The sequence below is a fragment of the Silurus aristotelis genome (genome assembly GCF_946808225.1).
Source record: "Silurus aristotelis genome assembly, chromosome: 1".
NCBI lineage: Eukaryota > Metazoa > Chordata > Actinopteri > Siluriformes > Siluridae > Silurus > Silurus aristotelis.
In genome coordinates, this window is record NC_139574.1 from 14,767,697 (window position 1) to 14,786,252 (window position 18,556).

The window sequence follows — 18,556 nt, forward strand, 5'->3', positions numbered from 1 at the left end:
TTTCATTAAAACATACATAAAGCAATTGCAAAATAATTACTAATTAAAAGTCTGTAGGGAAAAGTTTTCTTTGCATTTTGACTAGATTTTTAATAACTGTAAAGCACAGACAAGTCTATACCTACTCAGTAAATAAAAAAAAAATATTTAGGCATCAATTCATGTAAAATAAATATTGTCTGGTCAGGATGGATAAACTTATTGTATGTGGTGATGGTGTAATTGCTTGTATAAGACAGCTTGCTTTGGTGTGTCATCATCCGACATGTCATGAAGCGTGTTTGTAATCAGCGTATTTAGTAATCATGTCACATGCTGTACCAGATTGGAGCCCCACACATACAAATCAGTTTCTTGTGAAATGTATTCCCTCTGAGATACTCAGCTGGAGTTTTTGTCCAAAGAACATCATTATACACAACACTTTACTCAGACACTTGATGTTTAGCATCATTACAAACTCCAAATCATATATTAAAAAAGATCAAACATAATTCGAATTCCCACAAGATTTTATAAAGTAATAGCATCGAGGAAGTGACTTAAAGTGGCATGACATAGAAAAGAGTGAAATGTAAGCTTATGGGAAATTGTATGAACAGTTGTCACCAGTACACAGCAGACTAAATGTTGAATTTATGACCTTGGTGTTTATTTTCCACTTGAAGAATCTTTGGAGTAGTTTTTTAAATAACTTCAGAAATGTTTCACCAGCTCACTGCAAAAATAGAGGAATGAAGGGATGCGGAGATATACAAGAGAATCAGGTCCAACTTGTATTACCTTTGATGGACCTTGGCGTGTTCATCCAGTGATCATACAGTATTTTGAAACCATACCAAAAAATAAAGAAATTAGCAAGATGACATGTAACTTATTTAGCAATATATTGAACATCTAGAGGCCTAGATGAACATAAAACTTCAGCACATGGTCATCAATTTAAAAATAAATGATTAAAGCCAGCAATTAAAAAAAATTTACTTTAGTGTTCCCTCTGATCACAAAGCAAGTTAAGTCAACCAAAACCAATACTGTGCAGAATGATTGCCAGTCACACCTACGCACTACCAAAACTAGACAGCAGTCCAGATGGTCAAGCCTACTTTCATCATCCGTTGCTTAGATAATTTTTGCCTTAAGTACAGGACATCTTTATTTTTAGTAGTAAGCATACAATAATGATGGGGAAATAATATTCAAGCCAATCTCAACAACATTGTGTGATTTTAATCATCCTTAGTCCTTAAAAGTGTCCTATATGTGTTTGCTAAAGTTGATGATGATGTTGGTGCACCTTTCTGGGCCTATTAGTGAATGTTCAGCCCTGTCTGTACTGTAATGTCTGATTTGGTGAAGAAACCCCCAAACCATATGACATCAGCAGACAAGACTTGGTCATATAAAAAAACCCAAATAATAAATTAAACAAATGAAGATTCATATGTAAACATATGCAAACCGGCTGCATGCTCCCAACCCCTATTTAATTATGTTGACATAATGCCATATTCCTAGAGCATTCCTCACTTGTTTGTATCTAATTTCCCAGCAATGCCCCCCCTTTTCAAGCCAATAAAAAGGAAACAATCACCAGACCACTGTTATCTAAAATCACATGAAAGAAGTTAAGTTTATTCATTCATCCCTTTTCATTAACCTCTTTATCCTGTTCAGGGCTGCAGTGGATTCAGAGCCAATCCTGGAAGGGAGAATTCACTAAGGATGAAACTGTGCATCACACCATTTGCACACCCATTAACACCTAGAAGTAATCTATTATAACCAATCCACCAGAAACCCAAACAATTGGAGCAAACTAGCAAACCACACAGTCAGCAATCTCCATAACTGAGGCTGATGTGATTTCATCTTAATGCATAGAGAACAATATTATACATATAAAACAGATACAATATGATTCAACCCTCTACGATGTAGTGTGACCTAATTTCGATGCAGTGGAAAAAAATGTGATTCTATGCAAGTCAATATAGTACAGATACTTGTTTCTTTGGTTCAGACAGACATCAAATCATAAATTTACTTAAGTGCTTTTAACGCATGGCCCTTTCACAAACAGATCTTTTCAGTGCAAAAATAAATGAAAAATTAAGTAAAATCTGACATTCTTTTCCTGTTCTCTCTATAGGAACATGCAGCTCTACTGTACCTCTGCCATGTTAATCTATATTCCATGTGACTCTCAGGACACGCCTTGGTCTCCGTGGTGTTATGATGCGTCATATTTACATAACAGCAATGGTGCTGAGAGAAAGTGCTTGAGAAACTGTTTAGCGAGGAGAAATCAATCTACATATAACATTTTGGTCACAAATTTTGGTCACTTTCTAAATAATAAAAGTATAGTGAATCGACTAATAATTATACATAATTTATTTTTTTTTTTATTTTTTTTTAACCAATGCAAAAATGTTTAAACATGATGCATCAGGATACAAATGCCAATGTGAAGCATCACAGTGTTAACTTTAATTATGATGCACTTATGATCCTTAAGTCCTTACTATCCATAGAACATGATCATAGAAAGGACATACAAAACACACTACAACCAGCAGCATCGAACTGTGGACCCCGGAGCTGTGAGGTGGCCATTTGGTAAAAGTTATATAATGAAAATTTGATAAATGATAACATTACTCACTGGCTATAGACATAATTTCAGGAATGGCAAACATTTGAAAGATTTATGGAGGCAACCAGAGGCAGGATATTATGTAAAATAAAGCGAGCCATCTGTGAATTTCCCATGAATGACATTATACATCTCAACCTTTTCTCCTCCTAACACTATTCAGGACTCTTCATTTTTATTTATAGCTGCAATATCTTAATGCATTCACCTTGACCTGTAACATATACTGGCATATCCATATGGTTTGATTGCGCTCAGCACTACTTTCCTTCTGTGTTCGTTTTAGAGGGACTCATTGATTGTATCAGATTGGTTGCGTAATTGATTGTAACTGGTTATTAACCTCAGAGAACTTTGTGGCCAGCGCAGCGCTGCGTGAGAACAGGCCTTAATCATTCACAAATGGCAGCCACTAATGAAATTAGTTCTGCACTACAACATTATTTGTTGGTGAAAGCATAGACAAGGGCATTCAATGCTGAAGTTTACTTTCCTGTGAAATTATTTTTGCACTGACCATTCTTGTTATTACTTCAATGGATTTTGGTTAGAATGTTATCCAATATAGAAATTAGTTGAGTAATTATGATATTTATTGCAGCATACTTACCTTCAAGCAAGCCTCAAATAAGTGGCCTTTCCAGTCATTAGGAACTTCTGAACCTCTTGCCAAAGCAGTGTATTTTGAAGCTTAAAATGTGTGAGGAATTTTTTAAATGTCTGAAAAATGTGTTTCTTATGACAAAACATGTCATTAGACGGACTGATTAGAACAAGTTAAATAATTGTAACTTTGCCAGCTTTTTGCTGCAACCTTGTCAAATGGATCTCATGACAGGGTGTCATGTTTTGAGAAGTTTAGTGAGTTTTATTTTGTATATTGGAATATTTTACGAAGAATTATGCTCTAAATGTATTAGTGTATGCACAATCTCTTATCTTTCTCTCTTGAACACGTGAAGCACAGAATCTAAAAGAGAAAAAATACGATTTGTGCAGGTATTCAACATACAGAGGAATTTAGCTAGATAAAGTTGCATGGTCTGGTTAATGAGATGAAGCAATCTAGATAAAATTACTCCTGGGCTTTACCTGGATGTATACAGATCTTTTTTTTTTTGTGGTTCTGAGCTTCTCTTGCATATATATCCAGACATTTCTCTATATTCTCAGGCACCATGTAAAAGTATACACAATTCTTATTTTCCAAAACATTTTTTTCTTCGCGTCTGCCAGTTTGGTTATCTTCCAGTGCGCTGCCAGTTTCTCACCTGCAGCTCTCCTCTCTCATGCAACAGCAGCTGACCGAGGAGGTTGAAGACTAACATGTACTTCCTCTGAGACCAGTGAAGTCAGCCAACTGCCTCTTTTCAAACTGCTGCTCATGTTGTATCACAAAGCAGTATGCAACACATGAAGGACAGAAGTATTCCACATACATGATCTCACAGATGGCCACGATTGGCTAGGTTTGCTGTGATTGATAGTGAAGGGTATGCCAAGACAGAATTGCTCCCTTGGCTCATGGCACCAGCATGTCTGGTGCACCACAAATGTTCATCCTGTCATCTGGCGAGTTTGAAAACTGATTAAACCACACACATTCATGGGGGGGAAAAAAAGAAGCAAAATTGGCCTTGATTGGAGGGATGCTATGCTCTCTCAATCGAATTGACACTCGACCATTGGGTGTCTGTGAGCCCATCCATGCAGATATGAAACTTACCTCCAAATGTGTTACATTGCCCTATAGCGTTGCATGAGCAGCATTTCGAAAAGATGCGGAGGTTGGACTCTCATGTTTCAGAGAAAGCATGTGTGTGGCCGTACATTCTCTGGGTGGTATTTATCATGTGATAGGGCAGAGTTAGCTATTGAGTGGGTGGGGTTTGGTGGGTGGAAAGTCCAAATTGAGCAGTAAAATCAAAAATAAATAAATGCATGTATGTTCAGTGTTCAGCTTTCCCATACACATGAAATGATTTGTACATGCACATCCAGCCTGGTGGCAATCTACTATTATGATCATAAAAATTTCTGTATTTGAACATTACTTAAAAAACTCTTTAAAAAAAAAAAAAGAAAAAAAAAAAGCAGAATGTAATTTTATGTATATTGGGAGAGAACCGTAATAATGTATTCTGATTTGCATCTTTTGTGAACATGTAATGCACAGCCACGGAATGTGACGTTTTTTTTTTTTTTTTATTCAATTCAGCTCGTAAACTGTGCCTTTTAATAAACTTGTAAGACTGCTGTTATCCCACAGCATAACACAGCATTTAGGGATTATTTTGGGTCTTTCGTCTCAAATGGCTCGAGGCAGTGGCATTGCATTTGTGTAAAGCACGTGTAAAAACACAATTATAGTTGTTTTTTTACTTTACCACAAATTTAAGTGATTTCATTCTCATCAGTTATGTCAGCGGCAAGGAGAACTGCACTAATGTATACGCAGACAAAAGATCAGGACTGGTAGCAGCAAAAGGATTAAGAGATCCAAATGCATTTCCAAGGAATCTTTTACAATTTAAACAGTAACAGCAATGTTTTGGAAATAACAAATTCTGGATTATGATGTTTCAGTGGTGATAGAACCACAATCTGGGGGAAAAAAATAACATATTCTACAGTGAGGAAAATAAGTATTTGAACACCCTGCTATTTTGCAAGTTCTCCCACTTAGAAATCATGGAGGGATCTAAAATTATCATCGTAGGTGCATGTCCACTGTGGGAGACATAATCTAAAAAATAAAATCCAGACTATTTATTTGTATGATACAGCTGCAAATAAGTATTTGAACACCTGAGAAAGTCAATGTTAATATTTGGTACAGTAGCCTTTGTTTGCAATTACAGAGGTCAAATGTTTACTGTAGTTTTTCACCAGGTTTGCACACACTGCAGGAGGGATTTTGGCCCACTCATCCACACAGATCTTCTCTAGATCAGTCAGGTTTCTGGCCTGTCGCTGAGAAACACGGAGTTTGAGCTCCCTCCAAAGATTCTCTATTGGGTTTAGGTCTGGAGACTGGCTAGGCCATGCCAGAACCTTGATATGCTTCTTACAGAGCCACTCCTTGGTTATCCTGGCTGTGTGCTTGGGGTCATTGTCATGTTGGAAGACCCAGCCTCGACCCATCTTCAATGCTCTAACTGAGGGAAGGAGGTTGTTCCCCAAAATCTCGCAATACATGGCCCCGGTCATCCTCTCCTTAATTCAGTGCAGTTGCCCTGTCCGATGTTCAGAAAAACACCCCCAAAGCATGATGCTACCACCTACATGCTTCACAGTAGGGATGGTGTTCTTGGGATGGTACTCATCATTCTTCTTCCTCCAAACACGTTTAGTGGAATTATGACCCAAACGTTGGTCTCATCTGACCACATGACTTTCTTCCATGACTCCTCTGGATCATCCAAATGGTCATTGGCAAACTTAAGACGTGCCTGGACATGTGCTGGTTTAAGCAGGGGAACCTTCCATGCCATGCATGATTTTAAACCATGACGTCTTAGTGTATTACCAACAGTAACCTTGGAAACAACCTCCCAGCTCTTTTCAGGTCATTGACCAGCTCCTCCCGTGTAGTTCTGGGCTGATTTCTCACCTTCCTTAGGATCTTTGAGACCCCAGGAGGTGAGATCTTGCATGGAACCCCAGTCCGAGGGAGATTGACAGTCATGTTTAGCTTCTTCCATTTTCTAATGATTGCTCCAACAGTGGACCTTTTTTCACCAAGCTGCTTGGCAATTTTCCCGTAGCCCTTTCCAGCCTTGTGGAGGTGTACAATTTTGCCTCTAGTGTCTTTGGACAGCTCTTTGGTCTTGGCCATGTTAGTAGTTGGATTCTTACTGATTGTATGGGGTGGACAGGTGTCTTTATGCAGCTAACGACCTCAAACAGGTGCATCTAATTTAGGATAATAAATGTAGTGGAGGTGGACATTTTAAAGGCAGACTAACAGGTCTTTGAGGGTCAGAATTCTAGCTGATAGACAGGTGTTCAAATACTTATTTGCAGCTGTATCATACAAATAAATAGTTAAAAAATCATATTGTGATTTCTGGATTTTTTTTTTAGATTATGTCTCTCACAGTGGACATGCACCTACGATGACAATTTCAGACCCCTCCATGATTTCTAAGTGGGAGAACTTGCAAAATAGCAGGGTGTTCAAATACTTTTTTCCCTCACTGTATGTCTGTAACATAATAGCACAATCCAGACAATGTGGTTATAACACATAATGCATGCAGAGGTAAGCTTTATGTAATGCCATTGGTGCTCTGAAGTAGACTTTGTTAATATAATCATTTGGTCTAGTGTATTATTTTTATTTTTTAATGGTCTGTTTAGCATGTTAATGAATGACACATTGCACAGTCGAAATAGTTAAACTCAATATTAGTGGAACATCTAAAAGAGACAAGTAAGCTCTAGTTATAACTTATGTCATTGCCTCGAAAAAAAACAGACATTCCCTCAGCAGCATATCCCTTACTTTTTTTTTTTTTTGGAAACTTCATCCTTACCTGTTAAATAAATGTTTCCTAACAGAAACCTTCACTACACCAAGTGAGTACATTGTTGAACAACATCCTTATTTCCCATTACCATAGTCTTTAAGTGTCAGTCATACAAATCCCTGAATATAAGCTGTTACTATAGAAACAAATAACGTATTACAATGAACACATTACTATTAAATTATTATTAAGGCCGAAAATACTGTCATGCCAAATCTCATTTTGATTGTATTAGTAGAAATTAAAGCTTTACAATTGGGGTTAATGTGATTTGGTTTGCTTGAAACAAGATTCAGATCATCCTGGGTTCTTTAGGGTTCTTTCAATTTCTTAAGAATATTGTCTATATTTGTTTAGATGTAATTAACAGGCGTAAAATAATGCACACCTTTTTAACAAGAGTTAAGAGTTTATAATTCATAGAACACACACACCGTATACAGATGTTAATTAACGTCATGTTTTTGTAACTGATTTATCTTCAGTATTATATCGCATGAAAAGCCTTAGCCATTAGTTAGCACGCAAGCTAAACAGTCTGTTAATGACAGAGATGCTACATTCTGTTCGCCTGCTAATTATTTTTCAAATGGGATGAAATCGTGTGAAATTACACATTGGCTTGTATGGCAAGCTGTATTTAAGCTCTGCAAAAAAAATAAAAAAATACTGTTGGAGTACATTGAAAATGTAAAAAGAGTAGACACAGTGTGTCACAGATAGTGTTTTTCCAACTGGTGAAATTATTTTGTTAAAATAGTCATTAATGACGCTACACTAGGCTTGGAAATTTCACCAGGGTTTATATATAATAATAATTAGACAGGTCTACAGATACATAAAAGCCCAATGTCCACAACACCAGAGGACATAGGCGCATGCAGCTACAATTCCAGGCTGATCACTCTGCTGTATCATTCCCTTCTGGTTGCTCAGAGGAGCTTTGGCTGTTGAAATCAGCCAGCATGTCCAATCCGCTGGAGATGGCAGGGTTTATCTGGGTCGCTCTGACTGTGCTGGTGTTTGTGACACACAAATTTTGATTCTAATGATCTAAAAGTGGGGTTAATCATTATGGATTATTTTTTTCATGCATAGCAAGCTGTTTTTCCAGGATGGTTGTTTGGGTTGCCTTAAACACAATTCAAACCATTGTGTCTTCTTAAGTCATAGTAAGACAATTTCTCATGAAATAATTGTGCTTATTTAGATATATTTGACATTCTTTTGATTGTTGTGTAACTATGACAGGTTAAAGAAATTACAAAAATAGTGATTCATACAGCATTTATTTAACTACTTGCCATATGTTATCAGTGGAAGAATGTCTGTTCAAACTGATCTGCATGTGACTTTATAGTCTTAAAGAATATTATGTAAAAAAATAAAGGTTCCGGGTTCCTGATTGGAAGGTCAGGGGTTCCTGCCCTGCTGTCACTAAGGCTACCACTGCTAGGCTCTTGAGCAAGGCCCTTATCCCTTTGTGCTCCACGGGCACTGTATCATGACTGCGCTCTGATGCCAGCCTTCTAACATCACTGAGATATTCGAAGAAAGAATTTTACTGTGCTGTAATGTATGCATGACAAGTAAAAAGCCTCTTTCCTTCTTTAATTAGTTTGTTTTCTAAAATCTGCACATATAATACTAGCACAAAGTAGTACACATTTTTATATACATTTATATTCCTATGACAGAAATGTATAGACATGTTGAAACCATTTTTAATGAATAAGAATGTGTGACTGCAGGTCATCTTTTTTTTTTTTTTTTTTTTATGATTTCCTTAGATGTGTGATTCCCTGTATGTTAGCTTACACACAGCACCTAAGTAACCATAGTGATAAGTGTGTTGGATTGTGGGAAACTAAGGGGCTTAACGGTACACATATTCGTACCAAACTTTTTCGGTACAGTGCTTTCAGTTTGGTACACATGTCTACCGAATGCAATCCTTTTTGCAAGCAGAACATTAAAAGTTAAAATCTGAGTTCCCTCAGAAATGTATTAAGTGGTGGACTGCAAGTTCGTTTAGTCTCTGCTTCTCACATTGAGTGCATTTTTTTTATCATTAAACTTGAAAACACAACAATGTCAGGGTTTTAAAAAAAAAACTAGAGTTAGCGTGGCTACACACTCCGTACTGAAAATGAGATTTGTTTTGCGCATCCATGAAAACAATAAAGAATCCATAAAGATATCATTAGCCGCTACAAGGGAAGTGGCTAGCAGCTAGCACTATGGATTTTTAAAGTTTTATGTCCAGCTTCAAACATTTCTCTTAGAAGGAGAAAATCCTGAAATTTCCACATATTGAGGGAGTGAATAAATGATGAATGGAAGGAATTAAGACATTTGTTGAACTATGCTGAAATAAGAACAAGAAGTTCATATCTTTTAGAAATTTTAATATTAATGAACATACAAAACACACACACACACACACACACACTTACATAGACATCTGTATTACCCATGTGGGATCTAACAAATGTAAACTATTAAATATTTTTTCCATTAAATGATTTAATCCCTTTAGTTTGTGCCAAGTTAATACATTAATTCATTTAATCAATATAATACGTTTTGCATTGATTTGATTTATTTTATTTATATAAAATATAATTTTATATTATTTAACCAAGCAAGCATTTTAATTAAAATTGTTTGCATGCGTTTAATGTTTCAAAGTTACACTATTGTTCACAAATGTTAATAATAATAAACTGCGATAAGATAAAACAACAAGCAATTTTATGCTTTGAACTTCTTTCCACTAACCGTACCATAATTGAACCTAAACGTGACTTAAAATCCGAGGTACATACCGAACCATGAATTTTGTGTACCATTGGAAACCCATCACCAGGAAGCATTTGCTTCAGTGGGAAACATATGTGTCAATTGGAGAGAACCAGAAGGCTGAAGCTTGGATGTCCAGTAGGCCATCTGTCCTCAATTCTTTCTAATTCCAGGAAGCTCTAAGAGATCAAAAAAGCTCACTCAAACTCCAACCCTAAAGCAGCTTGAAATCCCTAAGGGAGAATTCCATAGCTATGTTCAGCACAGATGAGTGAGAAGAACTGTCACAGGGGCTTATGTAAATGTACACATATATACTGTAGATAGTATGATTTCGTGCCCCGCTATGTGTAAAAAGGTGGCAGATTTAGATTTAGAGAACACATAGATAATTATTAGATTTGAATTTAAGGATAAAAGCCCAATCCAGAAACTATGTTTGTTCAGAATTATGGATACACATATACCGGTACACACAGAACATACATAAATGCTAAACATTTTTAAAAACACATTTATTCTATGTCCCATAATTAGCTATTATGTGCCTGTAGATCTAGAATCAGTCCCAAGAACAGGGCAGGAACACACACTGGATGAGATGCCAGCCAAATACAGGGGCACTATGCGTACCCACACATATACAGTAGTATGATCGACAATTCAGTGTAGCCAGTCCACCCACAAGCATGTTTAAGGAGGGGGTAGGAAATTGGAAAACCCAGAGGAAACCCACACAGATGCAGAATGAATATGTAAAACTCCTATAAAGATAGTAGCTCAAGCTCAAAATCGATCTAGAGAACCTGAAGATGTTACAGTTCTGCATTTTTTTTTCCCACATCACTGTATTTTAGAACGCTTTCTATCCTCAGGCAGTAGTTTTACACAATCCCATCGATTTTATTCTACTTTAAAATACATAAGCATGGTAACTAGATAGGTAAAGTTTGTCATGACAAAGACAGGCAGACAGAAGCACATACAGATATTTAATTTTAGAAAGATATATTACAAATAGAGTGATTCAAGTAGGAAGGCAAATATAGTGAGAGAGTGATAAAACTTGTGGACATATTATTGGTAGAAAGACAGAGGGATAAAGGGAGAATATTCTGCAGTTTATTTATATATATATATATATATATATATATATATATATATATATATATACAGTGAGGAAAATAAGTATTTGAACACCCTGCCATTTTGCAAGTTCTCCCACTTAGAAATCATGTAGGGGTCTGAAATTGTCATTGTAGGCGCATGTCCACTGTGAGAGACATAATCTAAAAAAAAAATTCCAGAAATCACAATATATGATTTTTTAACTATTTATTTGTATGATACAGCTGCAAATAAGTATTTGAACACCTGAGAAAGTCAATGTTAATATTTGGTACAGTAGCCTTTGTTTGCAATTACAGAGGTCAAACGTTTCCTGTAGTTTTTCACCAGGTTTGCACACACTGAAGGAGGGATTTTGGCCCACTCCACCACACAGATCTTCTCTAGATCAGTCAGGTTTCTGGCCTGTCACTGAGAAACACGGAGTTTGAGCTCCCTCCAAAGATTCTCTATTGGGTTTAAGTCTGGAGACTGGCTAGGCCACGCCAGAACCTTGATATGCTTCTTACAGAGCCACTCCTTGGTTATCCTGGCTGTGTGCTTCGGGTCATTGTCATGTTGGAAGACCCAGCCTCGACCCATCTTCAATGCTCTAACTGAGGGAAGGAGGTTGTTCCCCCAAATCTCGCAATACATGGCCCCGGTCATCCTCTCCTTAATACAGTGCAGTCGCCCTGTCCCATGTGCAGAAAAACACCCCCAAAGCATGATGCTACCACCCCCATGCTTCACAGTAGGGATGGTGTTTTTGGGATGGTACTCATCATTCTTCTTCCTCCAAACACGTTTAGTGAAATTATGACCCAAAGGTTCTATTTTGGTCTCATCTGACCACATGACTTTCTCCCATGACTGCTCTGGATAATCCAAATGGTCATTGGCAAACTTAAGACGTGCCTGGACATGTGCTGGTTTAAGCAGGGGAACCTTCCGTGCTATGCATGATTTTAAACCATGACGTCTTAGTGTATTACCAACAGTAACCTTGGAAACGGTGGTCCCAGCTCTTTTCAGGTCATTGACCAGCTCCTCCCGTGTAGTTCTGGGCTGATTTCTCACCTTCCTTAGGACTATTGAGACCCACGAGTTGAGATCTTGCATGGAGCCCCAGTTCGAGGAAGATTGACAGTCATGTTTAGCTTCTTCCATTTTCTAATGATTGCTCCAACAGTGGACTTTTTTTCACCAAGCTGCTTGGCAATTTCCCCGTAGCCCTTTCCAGCCTTGTGGAGGTGTACAATTTTGTCTCTAGTGTCTTTGGACAGCTCTTTGGTCTTGGCCATGTTAGTAGTTGGATTCTTACTGATTGTATGGGGTGGACAGGTGTCTTTATGCAGCTAACGACCTCAAACAGGTGCATCTAATTTAGGATAATAAATGTAGTGGAGGTGGACATTTTAAAGGCAGACTAACAGGTCTTTGAGGGTCAGAATTTTAGCTGATAGACAGGTGTTCAAATACTTATTTGCAGCTGTATCATACAAATAAATAGTTTAAAAATCATATATTGTGATTTCTGGATTTTTTTTTTTAGATTATGTGTCTCACAGTGGACATGCACCTACGATGACAATTTCAGACCCTTCCATGATTTCTAAGTGGGAGAACTTGCAAAATAGAAGGGTGTTCAAATACTTATTTTCCTCACTGTATATATATATATATATATATTAGTGTTGTGCTCGTTACTAAAAAATAGTAACTAGTTACAGTTAATCGTTACTTCATTCATTGTTGATTACTTACACCAAAAGTAATGCGTTACTGTTAAAAGTAACTTTTTAGTTACTTTTTTAAAGAACCTTCTTTAATGTTTCCATTAATGCCCTTTTATGCGTTATGGTCTACACAAACACAAAACTGACTTAAACACAAAGTAATTTAAACACTATTTTATTAAAGTCAGACCTGCACAAACTGAATATATCACAAGGATTTCTGAAATAAATAACAAAACAAGCTGAATTATATATTCACAATCAAAAACTAAAGTGGCTTCTGCTGTTGTGTTGAGCTCTTAAAAATGTTCCTTTCACAGATGAAGTATGAAAACTATCAACAATGTAGAACAGGAGACCGGGTGAGCTTCTAGCTTCTAGCTTCTAGCTCCTTAGGCATGGAGTTTCTGGAGGTGTTTCAACAGATTGGAGTTGCTGTTTATCGCAGTAGATACGAGCTTCAAACCAGAAAGACACAGCTTACATTGGACTTAAAAGTTTTTGTATTTATACTCAACTAAAGTGAAATATTGAGCATATTTCCACTTTGAGAAACTCGTCTTGCTTTCGCCTCTACTCGCCATTACTGCCGCACAGACCTGAATAAATAGAGACACGCCCACAGTGCGTCTTCTTCGTGTTTACAGTGGTTCATCCACCAATCCTACAATGCGTCTTCTTCGTGTTTACAGTGGTTTATCCACCAATCCTACAATGCGACGCTGCTGTAAGCAAGTTAGGCTGTAGTCTACACTTCAGCCGAAATTCATTCATTTATAAAAGTAACGGGTAACGCACCATACGGTAACGGTAACGAAGTTACTTTATTTTTAAAAGTAACGCGTTACAGTATTAGTTACTGTTAAAAGTAACGCGTTACTGCCCAACACTGTATGTATGTATGTATGTATGTATGTATGTGTGTGTATATATATATATATATATATATATATATATATATATATATATATATATATATATATATATATATATATACATACATACATACATATATAATAAATAATATATAATATAATATATTAATATATAATGTATATTATATATTAATATATATCCCTCTACTGGTTTCCTCCACCCCGCTTACAAGAGAACAGCTAGATGCTAGAGAAAGAAATAAGAAAATATAAAAATAGACAAAAACAAAAACCCTGAGAAAGAAATCAATCATTAAAAGTCCAGTTTATCTGCAACTTTATGGAATAGCTAATCTTTTCTAGACGAACAAAATATAATACTTTTTTAAACCATTGCAACCACTGGTGGCAACGGCTGCTTCCAATTAAATAAAAACATTCACCTACTGTAGCAAGAAAGGAGCTAAAGGCTATTATATTGGCCTGGGCATTGTTCAGGCAACACCAGTTGGGTCAACCCCAAAAAGTGCAATTAATGGGAATGGTTCTAATGATATTTGGCATACTTTTGACATGGTATCAAAGATAAAACTCCAAAAATGATATAACTTTGGGCATGTGAAAAACATATGCAGTAATTAATCTTGTTCCTGCTTAAATTGGATACATGTGGGATCAAAGTCCTCCCTGATCTTAGATAGTTTTACCCTAGACCAATGGAGCTGGTGTACAATTTAAAATTGAACCACAGTGTGTTTGAGGCAAACTGAAAACAAGAGAATTCTATGTATAATCTGAAATTTGTTCTTGTTGAATGATTTCCCTTTTTCCTTTGAAGTACCTCTAATGTGGCAGAATTACTTGTATTAAATAACATATACAGCACTAATCATCTGTTTAGCATCTGGTTTACAGCTATAAATGGAATCTAGGAGACAAAGGGAAAGAGTCAGAATTACAGGAAATACAATTCCTCACCTGGGAATGTTAATTGTTAAATGTTAACTTGTACAAGTTGTTCAAATGAGCCAAAGATATTATCAATCTAAAGATCATATAATGACACAACACCACACTTAACCAAACGACGAAAGCATTATCTGTATAGGGCGGAGCAAACTGTCCTATATGATGCTTCCCCTATAGATACCCAGATGGGTGGATTGACCTCATACTTCACCCAGAATAACATTGCCCTCACATTAGCAATAATAAAGAAAGTTTGGAAGTGCCATTCCTCTTAATTCACAGGGTCTCTGAACAATGCTTTGTTGATTAGGTAGTTGTTTTTCATAACTGATTTTCTTATTGTAATGTCACATAATGTCACAATACTAAATAAGAGAGAGAAAATAAATCAGGTCTCTTAAAATAAACAGGTAATTTGTTTTTCTTTTCTGAAAAATTTACATTTTTATTGCTGAAATTGCAATTCTTGATTGCCATTTAGTGCATTTGATTGCCATATTACATCAAAATACAAATACTGTGTGGGAAAACTATTCATTTAAAGAAACTCAATTATTCTCACTCATGTATTTATTTATTCAATCTCGCACAGTATCGTGATGCGGTTTTCTTGTCTCTGGTAAAGCTGCTTGAAATTTTCTTCTAACTGAATCTCTGTATTTATCGCCAACGTGCTCCACTACTTCCTCTATCTGCTCCACTATCTGCTCTACCTGCTCCACTACCTGCTCGATCTCCTCCACTACCTGCTCTACCTGCTTCACTACCTGCTCTATCTGCTCTACCTGCTCCACTATCTGCTCTACCTGCTCCACTACCTGCTCTATCTGCTCCACTACCTGCTCTATTTGCTTTAGTACCTGCTCTATCTGCTCCACTATCTGCTCTACCTGCTCCACTACCTGCTCTATCTGCTCCACTACCTGCTCTATTTGCTTTAGTACCTGCTCCATCTGCTCCACTACCTGCTCTACCTGCTCCACTACCTGCTCTACACGGTCACTACAGAGGGACTTTTGACTACAGTATATATAATTAAAAATATAAAGATTAATTTCAAATTACTTTCAAAATAGTAAACGCACTGTATTGGTGTTTTCTTTGTTTTAATTTGAAATGATTCCAAACTTTGGAAACTTTCTTGCGTTTTCTTTGGTCTGAATCTTCTCTTCACCCCTTCGCTGTTTTCTTTCCATTTCTTCATTTTTTCATTCTTCTGTGTTCCTGTCTTGAGCGCTCTGGAGTTTAGCAGTGCGTCAGTAGTAATGATTGGTGGGAAACACAGTGCTCCATGTGTAGTTATATGGAATAAACAAAGCATCAAGGCTACTTAATTTGTATACATTTTTTTGTATTGTTCGGTCAATTAATTTGAGTTACTCAAGGAATCGTTACAGCCAACTGAGAATATATACTATTTTAAGACAAAAATAAGGTCATTTTAAATTTGATAGATTTATCAAATTCATTTGAAGTTGACTAAATAGGTCCGTCTTTGATTGCTTGCTAATTTAGACATTATATATATATATATATATATATATATATATATATATATATATATCCAGTACATTTGACATTAAAATAAATAATTAAATAAATCTCTTCTTTCATCCATCACTGAGAATTGAATTAAATGCCTAGCAGGTCACCTATGTTCTTTCAAGCAAATGAAATCATCAAGGTCTTTTCCTCTTTGTCTGGGTGAAGGTTATTGTGCATTCTGAATTCTCCTCTCACCGTATGGACAGACTGTGTTTGAAATTTTATTGACGCTCATGTGGCTGAACGTCTGTCCAATCTATAAATCTGCTTCCCATTGACAGTGATGTCAAAATAAGAGACTATCTTTGCCTTGTCCCAGGAGGTGTTTTCGCCTAAATCAGCTTTGTAGTAAAAGTCTTGATCTTCTTTGTCACCCTGGCCTGAGGTTATTGAGAAAGCTGGCTCATTGCTGAACCACCTTCATCTGACCCTGAAATCATTTGAACCGGTCTTCCTGAACACAGCCACAGTTAAACCTTTATAACAATCTTACATTTGGGCCACTTTTAAAATGAAAGTGGTATACAAGTATTTGGTATGATTGTTTTTTTTTTTTTTGGTTTGTTTAAAAAAAAAAAGAAAAAAGAATAATAATCTGCTGGTGTGTATAAAGGATGACCAATTAAATGTGACCAATTGAAAAAGCAGTGTATATATTTGGGAACTAATTTTGGGAATATTTATGACCATCAGTGGTGGGCCGTCAGCACCTTCTCTGACTTATGATCACTGACTTATATGTATTAAATTATACCTAGTAGTCTCTTCTCCTTATTTCATACTGTAGGTTTTCTATTAGTTGCACTGCTTTTAGGAGTGTCTATTTAAGAGTTTCTATCCAATCAGATTTCAGCCATGCCATCATGTGTTGCCGGGGTCAATCAGCAGCGCGGGTCCCTGCAGCATAAAATCTATGTTGCATGAAGCTGTTGCTTTAACCAATCAGATTTCGAGCTAGCAACACCTGGGCCATCAAGCAGGCATTCAATAACCGTTTTTTTTTTCTCACATCCTTTGATTGAATGGTCAGAGAGAGCACTAGTCAGAGCTCACCAACAGCATTCGAATCAGTTGTCAAGTACTTTCCTGGACTATTTATACGTCTGTGTTTTCTTTCCTGTAGCATTAGCACGAAAACAAAATTTGACTTTTAAATCATCAGGAAAAACCATAATGCACAGAAAACCCAGGGTCATTTTATGAGCATAATATTGATGCTTCTGCTAGAGATGATGTATGCGGACGGTGCAGCTGTGGCTGCTGTGAAAGAGGACTTGTTGAATTGTGTTCGTTAGGTTTTTAGCTTTGGTAATGGCATTCAATTCTAATTTACTTTTTTAATTCATTAATTTAATTAGAATGAATTCTAATTTACTCCTCAGCAGAAATTGATTTATTTTAGAGTAAATAATACAAAAACAATGTCTTTTCTTGAGTTTTAATTGTTTAGTTATATTACTTGAATCTTTTGGTATTGTTAAAATTGATATTAAATATACATATGTCATTGACTGTATCAGAATGTTTAGCTCACAGTCAGTACACATGTGGATATGAACGATGTGACCACTGATGAACAAATGATCCTGCTTTTACTTAATAGGTATTTCTGTTCAAATATTCTGTCCACATGCAGTCATAGACTTCAGGGGAAAAAACGCATATAGCAGATCGTTTAACCTTACTGACGTCTGTTTAGTTCCATGTATATCCATGTTTTTTTTTTTACACTCCAATTATTTTGAAAACAGTGTAGAGCTATGTTTAGTTCCTGCACTGATAGCACAGGAGAAGATTCGCTGCGAGAAGACAGTCCAAGATTGAGAACGAGATTACAGTTAGATCTGACTCCTTGTGTTTGTCATCATTACCAAGCCTTTTTTTTACAATGGCCTGCTTGTTATAGTGCAATATTTCCAAAGTATGGTCGGTGGGACGCGCACGCGCGCAGTATGTGTGAGTGTGTGTGTGTGTGTGTGTGTGTGTGTGTGTGTGTGTGTGTGCGCGTGTGTGTGCGTGTAAGTTAGTGAATGTGTAGGTTCACAGCTTGGGTATAGTGCCATGAACTGGACACAAAACTTGAAACAAAACCACATCTCAGTGTTTTCTCTGAATAATTATTAAGGGCTGCCTCATAAATAGACCCACTGCAGTCTGATTGTGTAAATGGTGCTTGTTAAGGCTTGAAGGAGCTTTTATGAGATCTCTGACCACTGTGCGCTGACACAAGACTGAAACGTCTACTCTCGCCTGGTTTTTTTTAGGACACCTGCTGTGCTGTTCAGATGGCTTTATATTTGCTTGGTCATTGTGCACACAAAAACATTG

General features: G+C 36.7%; 1 protein-coding gene and 1 long non-coding RNA gene across 3 annotated transcripts in view; one reads left to right on the top strand and one right to left on the bottom strand.

The window, feature by feature from the left end:
• The window catches only part of tsnare1 (T-SNARE Domain Containing 1), a 229,432-nt gene that overhangs the window by 104,288 nt on the left and 106,588 nt on the right, over positions 1-18,556 (top strand). The window lies entirely within an intron of this gene.
• Positions 65-4,752, bottom strand: LOC310724398. Its single transcript, XR_014533055.1, has 2 exons — positions 4,336-4,752; positions 65-4,295 (listed from the first exon to the last, which is right to left on the bottom strand). It is a non-coding gene; the product is annotated as an uncharacterized lncRNA (long non-coding RNA).